This window comes from Pogona vitticeps, chromosome 4, assembly GCF_051106095.1.
Source record: "Pogona vitticeps strain Pit_001003342236 chromosome 4, PviZW2.1, whole genome shotgun sequence".
In the NCBI taxonomy this organism is placed as follows: Eukaryota; Metazoa; Chordata; class Lepidosauria; order Squamata; family Agamidae; genus Pogona; species Pogona vitticeps.
In genome coordinates this window covers 192740001-192757877 of record NC_135786.1, presented here as the reverse complement: position 1 = coordinate 192757877, position 17877 = coordinate 192740001, and the positions used below count along the sequence as shown (strand labels likewise).

The window sequence follows — 17877 nt, the reverse complement described above, 5'->3', positions numbered from 1 at the left end:
TAACTATTAAATTCCCAGACCATGCTCTGGATTTTTAAAATCAGTTTTGTTAGTTAATCATACTTATTTATATCAAACTGCTCTTACTACAGTACTTTGAGAACTTTTTGCTGATTTTCCCTCTCAAAAATTATTTCATATACATATGTCCATAAATTTAAATTGTGCAATGATCTGATATGAACAAAGAAAGGATAACCATTTATTTATTTATATCTACAAACTGAGGACTCTTTATTTATTTATTCATATCAGAGCACTGTGCAATTTACAGATATGGATGTATATGAAATATAGGTAAAATTAAAAACAAATCAAAATTAGGATAAATTAAATTATTTTTGACCAGAAGCTGGCCACTTCAATAGTGTTGTCTTGATAATTTGCTAGATCCTCTTTTGTACATGTGGTGGGGCTTAAATTGCATGCACACAAATGCTGCTTGGATTGAATTTCTCGACAGTAACAGAAAATTGTCCAGCATCCAAGTAATCCCATTTTACTTGATTATTCATTGATCTTCCTATTTTGCTTCAAAGTTTATTTAGTAACCTCCAGATGGTCCAGCTGGAGTCTTGTCCTGGTGGGAGACATTCTTCGGGACTGCAAGTACACTTGGGCAGCTCCTGAGCAATGACATGCAGCTGGCCAATCCTTCACTTCCAGAAGCATTGCACTGCAAACTGGGGACTAAGCCCATTGTTAGATTCCCTAGACGAAAGACATGAAAATGAATACAACTTGTTAGTCACAGTCACAGATATTAAAAAATCTTGTCTCAGCACAGCAAGATGGTGCCAATGAAAAGAAAAAAAAGTGGATAAGGTGTCCCAGCAGTCAGGAAACTTCCTTAGTCTCCTGAACTGGAAACATCATGTTCATTAGGTAAAGGTAAAGGTTCCCCTTGACAATTTTTGTCCAGTCGTGTTCGACTCTAGGGGGCAGTGCTCATCCCCGTTTCCAAGCCATAGAGCCAGCGTTTTGTCTGAAGACAATCTCCCGTGGTCACATGGTCAGTGCAACTCAGACACAGAACGCTGTTACCTTCCCACCAAGGTGGTCCCTATTAATCTACTCGCATTTGCATGCTTTCGAACCGCTAGGTTGGCGGGAGCTGGGACAAAGTGATGGGAGCTCACTCCGTCACGTGGATTCGATCTTACGACTGCTTGGTCTTCTGACCCTGCAGCGCAGGCTTCTGCGGTTTAGCCCACAGCGCCACCACGTTCATAGGTTCATGTAAAAAGAGTCCTCCAATGATGATGATGATGATCTAAAAAGCTTCATGTTTTATTCTTCTCATGTGCCAGCCTGACATATCATGCTATCATGCTTCCTCTTCTCTCAAGGAACCTAGTGGAAATAGACAGGAGGTTTTTATTTGGACTACTAACATGATAGGAAATATCCCCCCAATGGCAGAAATATGAAAGGGCAACTGTAACTGAGCAATGATCTTTTCATTAAGTTCTACCACTGTGGCTACCATCACCTGAATTTCATACAGTACATACTAATTATCAATATGACAATGGTTTAATAACATAGCTCATGGGAGCCTGCCCCCTCAATGACTGTCTTGTTAGCCATGACATTTGGCATCTTGTGGGCAGACGAAGGGCAAAAAGACATTCTAAGAAATGATACATATTACACAGCTGTTTGACATTCTTACTGAGTCCAGTCAAGATATAAAGGCAACTAGTAAATCTCCTAGCTATCTGTCCGCATGCCAAAGGTATGCTAGGGCATGGCTATCTGTCTATGAAACCATAAGTGCAGCAGTCCCACTGTCAAAACAAGAAGATAACAAGGTTATTATACATTGATTCTAGTGATTACATAATTACTGTTGAATACTGGTTTTCCTGTCATTCCTCACACACAAATTAATAATGAAGGTTGCATGTTTGTCTTTACAGCAACCTTTTTATTATGGCTATCAGTAACTTATCCTGCAATTCTATCTTTAATTCCTTCTCTATCTTCTGAAGGTATGAGGTCTCTATTTATGTCTTTTATCCAAGTGCATAGTCTACAGTAGCAATTATGGGATGAAAACTGTGATTTTCTAAGCTCCCCTAAACACATAGCACAGGCCATTCCAAAGGACAGGTTAATTTCCTAGATGTTACAGTTCGGCTACACAATGAACAGATAAACACCACTGTATACCAAAAACCCACAAACAATCATATTTACACAGCTCCACGAAGAGTCGGACAGGACTTAATGACTAAACAACAACAACAATTCTCACCCCAAATATATTAAAAAGTCTACTGTCTACAGCCAAGTATTACAGGAGCACTGCATCTACTCAGAACCTTCTGAAACAGATTCCCTGCTGAAAGAGACATCATTAAGATTCACATGATATAGCAACACAACAAATCAACAGGGCCAAACAGATTCCCAGGGGTGAGTTTTCATAAATCCAACCAAAAAAAAAAATAGGATACCACTGGTGGTAAAATATAGTTCTTAGCTGAAACCACTGAAACACATCATCAGAAACCTGAAGCACACATTAGATATTGATAAGTCTCTGGCAGGCCTATGTGGGCAATTCATGCTGGCATGCAGACAGCTGCTCCATCTAAAGAAAATTCTAACCAGTAACAACACTGTCCACCAGAGAACCAAACCTTGTGGCAAACTCAGATGCCCGTTCTGCCCACATATTTATTCAGGAAATGCCATCAGATCACCAAAAAAAGATAATCTACAACTTCAGGGGCTCATTTTCCAGTTTGATAGTTACATGTTTGTAAGCAATGCCCTTTGCGTTTTATATTGGAAAATCAGGACAAACTCTATATAAGAAAGTAAATGAGCACAAAATGGACATCAAAAATAGAACTACTCAGAAACCAGTGAATAAACACTTCACCATTCCTCAATGCTCTTTCTCTGATCTCAGAGTTGTAGTCCTTGAGCAAAGAAACTTCATGGACAGATATCAAACAGAGGCCACTAAGAATGAATACATCAGGAGGTTTAGCACACACTCTGTCAGCTTAAACAAAAAGTAAAGGTTTCCTATACTAATGTCATCATCTGAACCTTTCTCACCCAGTCAGATTTTAATTACCACCATTCTGATGGAATTACTTCCTATTGTCTACTAAAGATCTAGTACTAAACTGCTGGCAGGGGGAACTGGTAGCTTACCATTATTGCCAATAGTTTTAAGCTGCCAACAGTTTTATACCCCTCCCAGAGACACAACCATTCTAGTTATCTGAAGAATTGTGCTTCATGAAAGTTTATGAAAAATAAAAACTACATTATCTTGACTTTAGTTTCTCTTTTGCTACAACAAACTAAGACAGTTACCTGCTAGATCACTTGCTGGATGTTTTTCTAAACAGTATGAATGTTTCTTAAAATAGTTTGCCACTTGCTCAATGTTTCTCAAAACAGTGTGTCCACCTACCCCACTACCATTGTCTGTGCAAAATGTGGCAAGGGGGTTCACTGATATATGGGGGTGTCTAAGTTTAAATTCTGTACATGTTTGCAGTGATTCAATGATAACTTGAACAAGCAAAGTTCTTCCAAGACATGCTAACAATGTAAATAATGGAGTGGCATGAACCCCACATGGCCCACTCCACCATGCCACATTCCAAAAGGTGTTCTTGGACCTTACTGTTTTGCTAGGTACACTGACATCCAACTTAACATGCACATACCTACTATTTTAAGTAGAGCCCTGAGGCAACACAAGCCTGCTTACAAGTATCTCTCACTTCTCACACTGTGGAAGCAATATAATGTGTACCATGCATTCACATTCCTTATTCCTCCCATAATAAAAACTTTCAATATTTACATGTATCTTGAAATTGTGTGAACAGATGCAGAACACATAGACAATGAGTCTGCAGAATACCACCCATTCCTCACACAATTGCAGCATTACACATCAGTATATGACAGAAAAAGGCATTTATGTTAGCAAAGCTGGTTTGCAGTATTGATTGGCATGTGCCCATAAAGCAGAAATTGCAGTGCCAAAATGTATCAGAACACTAATGACTCAGAAACAAAAGAGCCTCCAGTCTAGATTCAAAGACGGAAGAAATCTTGGATAGATGGAAAGAGATTTGTAAGAATTTGTGGTGGGAGTGGGGCAGGGTATAGTAAACTATTACTGCCAGCATATCATTCAACAGCAACAGGTGCTTCAATTCTGGTGGCCATTCATTAGATACTCAACAAGTGCTGTGAATCCACTTCGAGCCAAACAGCAATTGAAAAAATGCTCTTCACACATTCCACTTCAGTCTTCTTTACAAATACTTCTGGCCTGCAATCTATATTTGGAACAACAATTTATGGGAAATATTTGAAAGTCATTAAAATATTTCATCGATGTAATAAAAACTGAAATGCACAGATCCTGAAATAACTTCCAAGAACTGAAAAAACAGTACAGCAAATAGGGACTGTCCTATTAAAGGCAGGACATGTGATTTAATTATGGAGACACACTCCATCAACTAAAGTCAATAAGCTTTCAGAACAGAGAATATCATACAAGCCTTGTCTCTGTTAGCTATGTAGAACAGAAAACACTTGTGCAAGCCAGTATAAGCCTACTTTGAAAACTGCCAATTTGTTGCCGATTCCCAGGGTATAGAATGTATCAAGAATAGTTAAATTCAAAGCTGTATCCTGTGGGAAGGAAAGGCTGAACTAATAGTTACTGTCATTTTCAGGGACTTTGGCCTCTACTCTATCCTCAGTTTCTATCTATTTATTTGATTATTTATTAGTTGAATTGTAAATGATCATAGAATCCAACCCCCTGCTTAATGCAGAAATCCAAATCAGAATATATCTAACATATGGTTGTCTAATTTTCTCTTGGATGTTTCTAATGTTGGAGTGCTCACCACCTCCCAAAGTAACTGGTTCCATTGTTGTACTACTCTGTTAAGACGTTTTCCCTGATATTCAACTGATATCTGGCTTCCTGTAATTTGAGCCTATTATTATGCGTCCTGCTCTCTGGATGACTAAAAAAAAAATCCTTTCCCAGGACTAAACATGCTAAATTATTTCAGTCTTTCCTCATAGGGTTTAGTTTCCAGTCCTCTGATCACCCTTGTTGCCCTCCTCTGAACTGATATGTTCCAGTTTGTCAGCATCCTTCTTAAAGTGCAGTGTTGAGAACTGGACACAGTACTCTAGATGAGGCCTAACTACTGGTAAATATAGGGGGACTAGTACTTAATGAGATCTGGAACCTATACTTCTGTTAATTCAGCCTAAAATATAACTTGCTTTTTTTGGCAGCCACAAAATGTAATTTAGGGAATGAGAAGTTGATTATCTTTTTTTTAAAAAAAAAATTACTATCGCTATTGGGTATAATAGAATAAAATGAACAAGAATATTCTCTCTATTTAAGTCTCCACCAAATCACACTGAGTTCAGTGAGGCTTCCTGACAAATAAGTGTAACATGGATAGCAGTCTTAGTAATCTTCTGAAATTATCCACACCTATTGCTTCCTTCTGTGTCTTCTCCATATTGCAATTACATCCTTCACCACTACCAATAATCTTCTTGCATTTTCTATCTAACAAGCCAGCTGCCCATATAGCAAAAGTGATCTCAATAGAGAATTGCCTGCTTTGTGGGTAATTGGTGAAAAGTATAGCAAGACACATCCAGTTGGTTCTGCTCTTCCTCACTTCTTAGAATTTAAATTAACATGAAGAAGAGAAGAGTCAAAACATAAGATACATGGGAATTTCAACGTTTTGAAAGAGTTTATGAAGGATAAAAGTCATATTTCTGGCAACTTGCTAACCCAGGCAACTGCCTCTGAGTTATTAATCACAATAGATATATTGCAGCAACCATGTCTGCTGCAGCATTATTAAGCAGGCGCATTTCCAGATTAAGTTGGAAATAACAAACTTATTCTCTGAATCACTGGTGATTTCCAGCACTATTCATGCTTTCCTCTGCCACCTGTACACTCATGCATTACTCAGAAAGCAAAGATGAGGAGCCAGTAGACAGCAGGAGCTGAGAAAATCAAAGCCAGGCGGGTGATACCATGGGAGACTGAGTCTGAATTGTAACAAGGCTTCTGACTAACATTCCATCAGGGAAGCATACAGGAAGCCAGGCAAAGCCAGGAAGGACATTGCCCTGGTGCTTCCTTTCTGCCACTTCAAAAATATCAACTAACAGACCCCTTCAAGGAGTGCTTTGGCCGACTCCTGACATTAAATCTTGGCCTTTGCCTCATATTATATTTCTGAAAAATGGAAGGAAAGAACTGCAGGTGGGTGCTTGGAATACTTATTACAAACTGATCTAGATGAGACACTTTCTAGTAATCTTTTTAGATGAGAAACTAAAAAAAAAAAAACCCAAAGCCTGATTTTTATTTCTTCAACCTATATCCTCCCTGCCCCCTTCTTTTAAAGTGTGTCCTTTGCTCTAATGGTAAATGGTTACACCCCAGTTCTATAAACTGCATGTATCTAGGGGAACAGTCAATCCATCAGGAACAGACCATAGAAGGGCTTATTCAAATATCGGAGAGGGTCGCATACAGTGCTTGCTCCTGTCACAATCATAGTATACAACGTAGGTTATCAGTAAAATGGTGGCTATTGTTTCTTCTTCATCTCTCTTCCACTGCACACAAATTACAGGAAATGGCAATGCAAGCCACACAACCTCAGGATGTGAGAAAGGAGTGCTGGAGAACTGGCTAAGGAGGAAAACAGTGAGATGGAATTTGCTAGGACAGCTGATAAGAGAAAACAGAAGGAAAAAAGTAGAAGTGACTAGGAAAGAATGTGGCTGATTTGATAGAAAGAAAGAAAGAAAAAGATGTACTGGGTTCTAGTGAAGGGAGAGCTCTCAAAAAGTCAAAAGGTTGGTTGTTCTTTCTAACAGATAATTTTTAAAACAAGGATTGCTAACTTAATTTCTCATTGCAAAGTGATCCAAAGCACTGACAGCAGTACAGAAAAGGAGCACCTTCCTTTTATTGCTTACCAGTAAACTTTTATCAAGAGGATAGCTATGGCTCCCTCATCATCCACCACTGAACAATTTATTTTACAACATTTTACACTTTTATAAGTTGGTCATTTGATCTCTACTATATATATGGGTCTGAGTAAATCACAGAAGCTGACTATTAATAAGTTGGAATGTAAGAACATGATATTTATTTGTTCCTATATCAAAAGGTCTTTCAATTAAAAAAATATGTTGATTAACTAAGTCTGAGTTTAATTAAATTTATGGATTCCGAGAAAAAATATGTAATGTTATTAAATGTGGAAAGAATGTGGGTCCTTAACTGTCCAGCACGTTCACAAAGACAAATGAGATCAGATTCAAAAGGTTAAATAAACATAATATTTTATATTACAGTTCAAATTAATCCAATTTCACTAAGGCCACAGAAGAGTTTGAAGCTTGATTTACCAGACCCAACCATTTTTATTTCTGATAATATTCCTTATATTACTCTAACACTGCAGCTATCAAATAGCTAGAGCAACATAACGGTGTTTGTTTTAGCAGCCTCACAAATGAACTGCTTTTTTGCCCCTTTGCTGCTTGCAGGTCTAAAAGAGTTTTTCTTATTTTTATTGTCACACTACTTTCTTTTTTATTCTTTCACACTATGGAGGCTCTTCCAAAAAAAAAGCAGGCATTCTTGAGCTGGCTGCCATGATGAGAGTTTAGAATTACTCCACCAAACAATCCTGATGTGACGACTCATCGCTTTTAGCTAGTTGGAGAAAAGTAACTGGTACTCGTAAAACATATTTCTGGTAAGAGAGGGAGGCCCTGTGTGAATACTGAACAAACGGCCGAGATAACAGATTAACAGCAAAAGACCCTCCCAACTTTTATTGCCCACAACTATATAGTCCTGCACTTGAGACATAATTCTGAAAGCAATCTAGCCCAAGAGAGCACATGATTAACTGCTACTTGGAAGTAGTCCCACTAAGCACTACACACATTCCTAAAAATTATGGGCTTTCACAACTGAAATATTGTGTTCAGCCCTTCACAAGATCCAGTTTTCAGTTACTGAGCTTCCTCATATTCTCTTTCTCGTGATCAAAATCTCCTCCTATGCCAGAGCCATGTATAGGCCAAATTAAACCCTTCTTCTTTCTGCACTCTTTTTGAACCCTTCATATTGACAAAATAGCACTTTCTGCTCCAAAGTTTTAGACAAAATGACAACACCTCACCTACTTTGCCATATTTATTCTCTAAAGCCAATACAACTGCATCACTTGAGGTATCAAATTGAATTCAATAAATAAAAAGTAGATATGGGTGCAATGGGAAGAGATTAGCTCCAACATATTTATTTAATGAGAAAATGCACTTCAAACTGCAGTAAATCGGATTATAAATGTATGAAGAATTTCCTTAGGGTCATTGATTTACCCAAATTGTATTTCAGAAATCACATCTTTAATACGCTATTTGAAAATGTTATGATAAAATTGACTACATGGATCTTTCACTACATTGCCTATACTTAGGATTCCGTGCAAATGTTTTTTTTTTTTTCATGATTACTTGTCTGTGACTAAGGGCAAAAGCACATTCAGGAAAAGTAAGTGGTGTAGTCTGGTACCATTTTGGGCTATTACAGTTCCTGGGTTTGTGCATGTGCTTGGAGGAGAACACTTAGCCTTTCCCTCCCTTATCATGTTGCTCTCCAAAGCACTGACAAGTCTGAAGTAGAGAAGGGTCCTGCTCCTGCAGTTGGTTCTCCATACAAGCAAAGTGATGATAGAGGGCAAAAGGATAGATACTCTCCTCTAAAGAAAATGAATTTTCTCAACAACTGCTATATATGAAAGATTTCTTTCTGGATACAGATTGGCTCATAGGAAAAAAAGATATATGTGCTGTCACTTCTTTTTCCCTAGGAACTTAAGAAAACAGCTAAATGCACTTCAGTTTGGGCAATGTGGTTTCTCTAGGAAAGCTGTCTTTTCTCTTGTGATATTCCCAAACTGCCTGTAGGATGCCAGGCATTTGAACAACACTGCCTGTACCTGCCACATATCAAAATCATGTGGATCTGCATAGACCAATATAAACACACTGCAGCTGTTTCTCTCGGAACTGAAGATGTGAAACAGCCCTTTCTCTTCCTCCCACCACAGCTGTCTGGAAATGCCTTTGGTTCCATGTTTCAGATTCAGCTTTGCCTAGGAAGTATTCCTCAAAGGCATGGCGACTGCTATTATATTGCACATAATGCAAAGTCTAATGTTGAGCCAATAATGATCCTAAAGTTGCAGGCAGCACCCAAGTTATGACAGTCAGGCAAGAGCTTTGCTAAGTGAGCAAAGTAGTAACTTGTCTTTAATCATACAAACAGAAGTAATTGTAAGATCATCACATCTGGTACTCTTCCCGCACACGCACACACTAAATGGACAAACTATGAGAAATGAGGTAACATGCTGGCATCTGTATTTGCCACAGTAAAATTACTCAGACTTAGGAAGAACAAAGTTACTTGTACAATTAATTCTCGAAAGGGAAGTGCCTTATTTGTTCCTTTTTAAGGTTTCCTCCTCCTTCCTCCCTCTTGATCACTGAATCAGATTCACGTCTGGCAGGCTGCCTACGTGGCTAATGACTCTCCTTCAGTCAGTGCCTGAATGGGGTCTAAGAAAGAAGTCCTGGCTTTATGGGGGCACACATAGTAAAGGTTATTTCAGGGAACAGCTGCAAACAGAGAACCACAAGAGGTCCTACATTTTATGAAGAAGTCAGGATTTAAAAAAAAAAAAAAAGCTATTCCCTCTGTGGAAAGCACACAAACATGATCGGCTCACTGGGTGGCAGGTTTTACTGCTGGTAAAAGAGTGGGAACTGTATCATATGATCTGGTGTTCAGAAAGATTGCCTTGAATTGCGGTTGCGGTCTGAACCTACTTCTCTCCATTCCTCAGTTGTACCACTGAAAAATTTAGAACTAATAAATAGAAAAGGCAATTTAGAAAAGCCAGATTAAAGCAGGAGAAGAAACACCATTATCTTTAAATCACAGGGTAACCTTTTAGCAGAAATGATTTAAATAAATATTTCTGTCAAAAATAGCAACAATCCTCTAGTCATAAGAGCAGAGGAACTGTCTGTTCTCCTCTCGCTTGCCGTCTCCCCTCAATCTTTTCTATCTCCCTCGCTCTCCCTCTCTTGCTAGCTCGCTCTCCCTGCCTGCCTATCATCTTGCTCTAATTGTTTCCAGATTTGTGTGGGAGGTCAGGGCCCGGGAGTGCTGCTTCATGCCAAGTTTATAGACAGAGCAGTGTTTCCAGATGGCCACTGGCTCCAGCCTGGCTAGCAGGTTGATTGGGACCAGAATAACAACAGGTGGAGGACAGACAATGAATTCCTTGACACTTATTTTACTCCCTCTGCTCCCCACCCCCCCACCCCACCCCCAAATCAGCAGCCGCCACAGTTACTGCCAGACTCGCCAGCAGTTCCATTTTAGCCGAGGAAAAGAAAGCAAACTTACTGGAGGAAAAGAAGGGACTTCCTCACCTTGAGAAACAGTGTGTGAAATCTGCCTTATTTTATTGCCATGAGCATCCTACTGCTGCTTTTTGTTAAAGATTGCCTGCACAGTTCTGCTGGACCCAGGGGCAGAAATGGTTTTCAGTAGTAACATGTATGGAGAACAAAGCATAACTAGCATGCATAGATACACATGAGACGTTTCTCTTTACACACATGGGCTGCTTCTCTACGTCACCATCTCCTCTTCACTACCATGTGTTTGTGTGTTCTGGGCTGTCAAGTCGGAATTGACTTATAGAGACCCTGATAGGGTTTTCAAGGTAAGTGAGATATTTAAAGAGCGGTTTTACCCATTCCATTCCCCCAGTTATTTTCCATGGCTGATCAGGGATTCAAACCCTGTTCTCTAGAGTCCTAGTCTGTCACTCTGTCCACTACTCTACACTGGGACTCCTCACTGGTCAGCAATAATTCCTGTGTCTTTTGGGGGGGGTAAAGGACTCTAGTCTTCTGTCAAATGTTCCAGCTGTTGCAATTGGAGTTTTAAGCAATGTAAGGGTTTATTAGAGCGTCAGACGATTGCTGGAAAGGCCAAATCCTACCTGACCACAAAGCTTGCTGGGTGATCCAGAGCTAGCCACCAACTCTCAACTTAACCTTTCACAGGGCTGCTGTGAAGATACTGTATGGGGAAAAAGTATGTATCCTGCCTTGAACTTCACAGAGAAATGAGATAAATTCAATAAGGAAATTCATTTTTGCAGGCCACTTTACCATTATCCCATTTCTCCGAAAATAAGACCTAACCTGAAAATAAGTCCCAGTATGATTTTTCAGGATGTTCATAATATAAGCAGTACCCCGAAAATAAGCCCCAGTTAAGTGAAACCTCACCCTCTACCATTGTGCAGCAACCAGAAGATGACATGGCTATATTTGAATAAATGTAGATTCTTGTACATGAAAAAAGAAAACATCCCCTGAAAATATGTAAGCCCTAATGCATTTTTGAGCAAAAATTAATATAAGATCCTGTCTTATTTTCGGGGAAACACAGTAGTATTTCTGAACACTGACAACTGGTCCTGCAAATGTTATTGAATTGCAACTCTCATCAGCTCTGTCCAACACAGCCAATGCTGAAGGATCATGGGAGTTGCAGTCCAATGAAATCAAGAGGGCTGTATTTGCCCACCTCTGAGTCAAGCACCCAAATATGCTGTTGTGCGTAGCATTGTTTTATGATCTTCCTCCCCTGGAAGACATGAATCTGAACACGTGGTCTCCCATTCAGATCAGATAAAGGTTATGATTAGGGTTGCCAAGTCACAGTATGCTAGCTGCAGTCTGGGTCTCCAGGTGAGATGACTAATTTTAGGATGAGCAATGCTTGAAGAGGAGTAGGTTTGATTTTATTGTGTGGCGGCTTTTAAGTATAAGTGTATCCATCTTGTATCTACTTGCAACTGCCAGCATTCACTGATTTAGCACAAGGATATTTGTTAGAAATGATGCACATACAATATGTCTGTGAAATCCATATTGTCTGATGGACATATGCAGAGGGCAGACATACATATTGTTAAACAGGGGCTTATGCCTTGTGACTTCACAAGGACCAACACTTTGGTCTCACATCTTTACTGACATATCAAGGAAAGGGAAAGTAGTGACATCATCTTCCTATGTAGGGTGATAGCCCATATAAAATAAAATTTAAATATTTATAAGTATTGTATCATCATGATTCCTATTTTTTAAAAAAATAGAGAAGTTTGTGACAGGCATGGATTATTCTGGAGCAATAGAAGCAGCTTTCTCCTTTATTGCTGTCATGGCACCAAACCTCAGTTAGTGTTACTAGCATAGAAGATGTGCAGACATATTAGAGGTTTGGATAAAATCAGTTGCAAGCCAACAGGGACCATGTTCATGTGTTTCCCACTCAAAACTGGAATAAATTTGAAATATATCACAACACTTTCATTTCACTTACTACACATAGTAGTGGAGCAGGCGTTTTTAAGTAGGAGAGGGAATAAAACACCAGAAATCTAGTCTGAACAGTGTTGAAGAAACAACATGGAGGCTGAAATCCAGTAGTAAATTGCAACTAAAGCAGGTATACCGATACAGTACAGAGTCAACTCCCTAGTAAGTTCCACTGATACAGTGGGCCTACTCTGGTTGCAAGTTACAACTGGATTTCAATCAAAATATATTAGAGGACAAGAAACTAGCGTGACCATTCCCTGGATCACCAGCACCTTAGAATCTAAGCAGGAGAACAGTTCACTCACCCCAGCTTTCTACCTTGAAATGTTTCTCATAGATTTTGGGCTACTCCTGGACTTGGATGCTCATTCCAAAATAAATCAATGAAATGTGGGAATTCCAAAGTAAAGAGTTGGTGTGATCCAACGTTTTGTCTGCCAAGCTACCATCTGTGTCTTGTGCGAAAGCTCAGTGCAGCATCAGATCCGTTAACACTCAGCCACGGAATCGATCACATTGCCTATCCATGCTACTTCTGCATCTGAACTGCTCAGTCACAAGCTCAGACTTCTGAAATAAACTTTTAAAAGAAGACAAACCACGCCAAGCACTGATATAATTAATATATGCTGGAGATGTTGGAAATTTAAAACATTATGTTACATACTTATTGAATATGATATAAAGACACTTGTTTTTAAATTCAAGAAAAGCAGTTAAAATGTGCCTGTTTCATAGCTTTCCTTTCGAAGGCTTCTACCAATCCATCCCACAGTGTGTTTAGAAGTGAACCACATAGCTGACTTCTAATGTTCCTGTAAGTAGCCAGCTATGCTTCTCCTCAAATAACTTTTGAAACACCTCAAACCAAAAATGAAGTTATTTTTCCCGTTCAAAAACTTGGCAGGAGAGTGAAAAAGGCTTGTGTGGAGGAGGTGAGAAATACCATTTCCAAATGCTGAAAAAGCCAAGTAAACTTGTCTGTGGTGGCAACCGAAAGCCAGCGACAGCAGATTATTACATTCATTCAAAATTGTTGCAGTTCAGACTTAATGATTAAAAAATGGCTGCATGAATACTGCAATTACTACAGTTAAATATAAAGTTAAGGTTACAGTTAAAATATCTGAGTCTTTGTATGATACAATAAAAGCTACACTTCTTTGTAGAAAGAACACAATCAGGGTTATTATAACAACGAATAGTATAACATGCTTTGGTTTTGCAACACAGTACTCATAGGTGTCATATCTTATCATGATTTAAAATATATGAAATATATCACAACACTTTCATTTCACTTACTACATTCACAGATACTGAACAGTACAGTATCCTATAAGTATTTCATCACAAGTCACTTTAGGAAGGGATGAAGTAATTCTATAGGTGATCAGCTAAGTCTTTGTTCTTCCAGTAGTTCCCACTCAGCTATAATTGTTTTCCAGTGTCTACTAGAAAGTGAAAATCATCCTATATCCAAAGCAATCACTTAGTGGTACATATGAATGTAATGTACAGTACTACCAAGTCTCCATTAGAAAAGAAAAGAGAAATGAAATACAAATGTATCATCATTATCTAAATAATGTGTGTTTGCTTCAAATAGTCTGGTATTGATTTCCCTCTTCTGCATTTCACATGGGTTTTAAAGAGGAGGAGAAGGATTAGTGGAAAATAACTTGCTGCTTCAACAAAGAGCTCAATAAAGTAATATTAAGGGCAGCTCTAAGGTGCAACATTCTCTTCCACCTGAAATGACTCCTGAAGAAGCTGGAAGAAGAAAGTCCAAAAGCAGAACTGCAGTAAAATGTTATGAAGTCAAAAATTGGAACTGCAGAATACCTACCTACCTTGTTAATGAGGAAATTGAAATACTTAGTGACCATGTATATCTCAAGTTCAGTCATCAATCCAAATGGAGACCACAGCCAAGAAATCAGGGGAAAAAATACAGGTACCCTGAGAAGGGCAGTAATGAAGGTACTAGAATTTTTTATCAATTGTATGGCTGTGTCACTAGATACTAAGGCCAGGATCATCAGCACAAATGTATTTGCAATTATTATGTATGGTTGTGAAAGCTGGACATTGAAGAAAGCCCACCAGGGAAGAAATCAATTCAATCAAAATAGGAGCACTAGGTGAGAGCTTTGTGGATACCATTGAATGCCAGAAACACAAATTCGTGGAGCCCAGATCAAATAAAGCCTTCTCTAGAAGAAAAAAATGATGAAACTGTCATACTCTGGGTATATCACAAGAAGACAAAATGCACAGGAATAGACAATAATGCTAGGAAAACTAAAGGAAGCAACAAGCTTGAGTTTGCAAGAGCTGGGCACAGCTGTAAATGATAAGACATTTTGGAGATAATCCATTCAGAGATTCATTGTAAAAACAACAGTGAAAACCCAATTACTGTGAAAATTCATGATAAATACAGATATAAGTCACGTGTACTTGTGTATGTGTGTGTGTAACAATGAGACACACAGTTAGTGTTACTAGCATAGAAGTAAGGGATTGGAATATTCTTTTTTATTTTTTATTGCTTGTTTTTTTATTTATCAACTACAAACAAGGTATGTATGTCTTCACTTTTCCATTTTTGGGCCCAGAGTAACCTAGCTGCTATCAATATATACATCAAACAATATTTGATTTTCTTATCAGTAATTTCTGACATAATATTTAATAGTGCTATTTCGGGTTTAAAATTTAATTTCTTTTGAATGATTCCTTTTATTATTTCCCACAACTGTAACCAATAAACCCTGGCTTTTTCACATGACCACCACATATGGTAATAAGTTCCTTTTTTTTTTTTACATTTCCAACAGATGTTGCTGCTACCTTCTGACATTTTTGCCAGTTTTGTAGGAGTATAGTGCCATCTGTAAAACATTTTAAGGATATTTTCTCTTAGATTTACTAGCTTAATCATTTTATAACAGTCTTTCCACACCATTGTCCAGTGACCAATGTCAATATTATAACCGAAATTACTTGCCCATTTTATCATTGTCTCCTTCATCCTCTCATCCTCCAGTTCATATTCCAATAAGTATATATACATTTTCTTTATTATTTTCTCATCAGTGTAGATCCACAGTTTATCTACCTGTACTTCACCTTCAAAAAAGCCAAGATTTCTATCTTTTCTATATCTTGATTCTAATTTATTCAATGACCACCAATCTGTTGCCACCCCTAGTTCCTCTAATTCTTGCTTACTTTTTATATTTTGTTCTCTGTTAAGTAATTCTTTGTAGGTTAACAACAGGAATGGGTATATTCTTTATGGGATTTACTGTGCATAATGTGCTGACCCAGCAAAAAGCCCAACAATGTAGTATTAAAGGCAGTTCTTATCTTTGAATGTTGCATCTTAGAACTGCTTTGCATTATTCCTTTACAAGATAGCATTGATGAGGGAAGAAGAATTGTATTTTCCCTCTTGTTCCTTTGCATCAGAGAAAAACAGTAGCCTCATCATCTGGGGTGAAGCCTATGGATAGTTGCCAAGGTAGAGTCCACTGGCAATGCAAAATTTGAGATTTGGTCCAGAATCTTGCAAGACTTTGCAGTAGATACAGTAAAATACAAGAACAACTGTGCTGGATCAGCCACATACAGGTCATTAATGTGAAACTTCTTTAACCACAGTTAATTATATCAGTCTGGGTTTTTTCATTTTGTTTTGTTTTGTTCTCCTTCTCTTCTGCAGTGTTTGCTCCTCAATGTAAAAGTATAGACAGTATGTATATACATATTTGTGGCAGACAGCCCACACATCATTCCTGTCAGTCATTATAGAGCTCTAGCGAAAGAGCCTATGACAGGACAGGAAGGGCGGAGTCAAGAGAACTGGGTGAGAAAGAGAATCAGTTAGGGAGAAGATTGTGAAGTGTTTAGACAGGATATTGTAAAGTTGGTGTGTTAGAGAATATAAAAGAGTTAAAAGTAATAATACATAGATAGTCAGAATAATATTGAGACCTTGATTAAAGTGAATGAAGAAAAGCAAGCTTACATGTAATCAAATCCACATTTATTGAAGGAATAATAAAAGAACATCTATGATTTTTCTTCTGTGATTTACCTACCAAACCATAAATAAACCTTGTTATGTTTGGCAGCAATAGTCTGAAATTCATAATTGGTACAGTGACGGTAATAACCTCTGGTGGCAGTGGAAAAGGGTGAAAAGAACAAGTCATGCCCGAAGATGAACCAGTGAGTGGGAAAACAAACAGGTGACACTGGGGGTGTGCGACAATATTCCCGGTGGCTCTCAGACCTCCTGCAATGAGGCAGTCTGAAAGCAAAGGAATGCCCTTTCAAACACCATCTCCATTGTAACAGGGTGACATTCCTTCCATTTCAACCGTTCCATCCTTCAGATGAAGTAAGTCAATTTTATACTCAACCAGTGTCCTCAGAATCTATGCAAGAAGTGCTCCCATTTATTCTTCATTAGTGTTCCAACATGTGAAGTAGCAGGAAGACTAATCTGATTCAACTTTTATCTCTAAATGTTATATAAACTTCCAAAACCTATATTTGACTGAGAATTTAAAATGTTTACTTTGCCACTGTTACAACACAGAAACATGTCTAACCTTTGGCTGCTGGTCAAATGTGTCTGAAGGTTTCATCCAGGACATGGTTTTTCTCCCTCCATTAATCACAGAAATTGTAATTCCTGTAGCACCATAGCACTTTTCTACTATTCAATACCTGCCTTCCAGGAAATAAGGCACCAGAATCTGCATCAATTAAAATGAAATATTACATGTGATTTGACACTAAATTATAGTATTTTTCTTCTTCTTCACCCATTTGTACTTTAGACACTTCTCTGCTTACTCAGCACCTTATTTAATACCTGCATTTGCCCCCACCTTTTTTGTGGTTTCTTTTCTCTGTGTTTTTGTTCCTTTTCTAGTGGTTCTTGCAATTTCTTTGTTTTAGTTCGTTCTTATTCTAAAATGTGCTGTGGTTTATTTTAGGAGGGGGAAGAATGAATGTTCATATATGATTAATTTAAAATACAATTGTGGTGGTTTAACTTGCACAAAAAAAAAGGATAATAAAGGGAGATATGATGAAATGTCCACAAGAATACCAGGAAGAAAATTGACAGGACAATTTTTTTCTTTTCCTCTCATTATGCTAGAGGCTGTGGTAGTTAGTTGAAGCTGAATAGTAGGGAAGGACAAAAGAGGGGGACAATTATTCACAGAGGACATAGGTAAACTACAGGAGTTGATACCAGTGATGGTTCCAGCTTGGAGGGCTTGAAAAGGATATTGTGCA

The 17877-nt window shown here is 38.2% G+C and overlaps 1 long non-coding RNA gene across 1 annotated transcript in view; it reads right to left on the bottom strand.

The window, feature by feature from the left end:
• Positions 1–400: 400 nt before the first annotated feature.
• LOC144589320 (uncharacterized) overlaps positions 401–17877 on the bottom strand; it is a 22588-nt gene continuing 5111 nt past the window's right edge. The window contains exon 2 of the long non-coding RNA XR_013545381.1: positions 401–711. This is a non-coding gene — a long non-coding RNA (uncharacterized LOC144589320). The remainder of the gene's footprint in view (positions 712–17877) is intronic.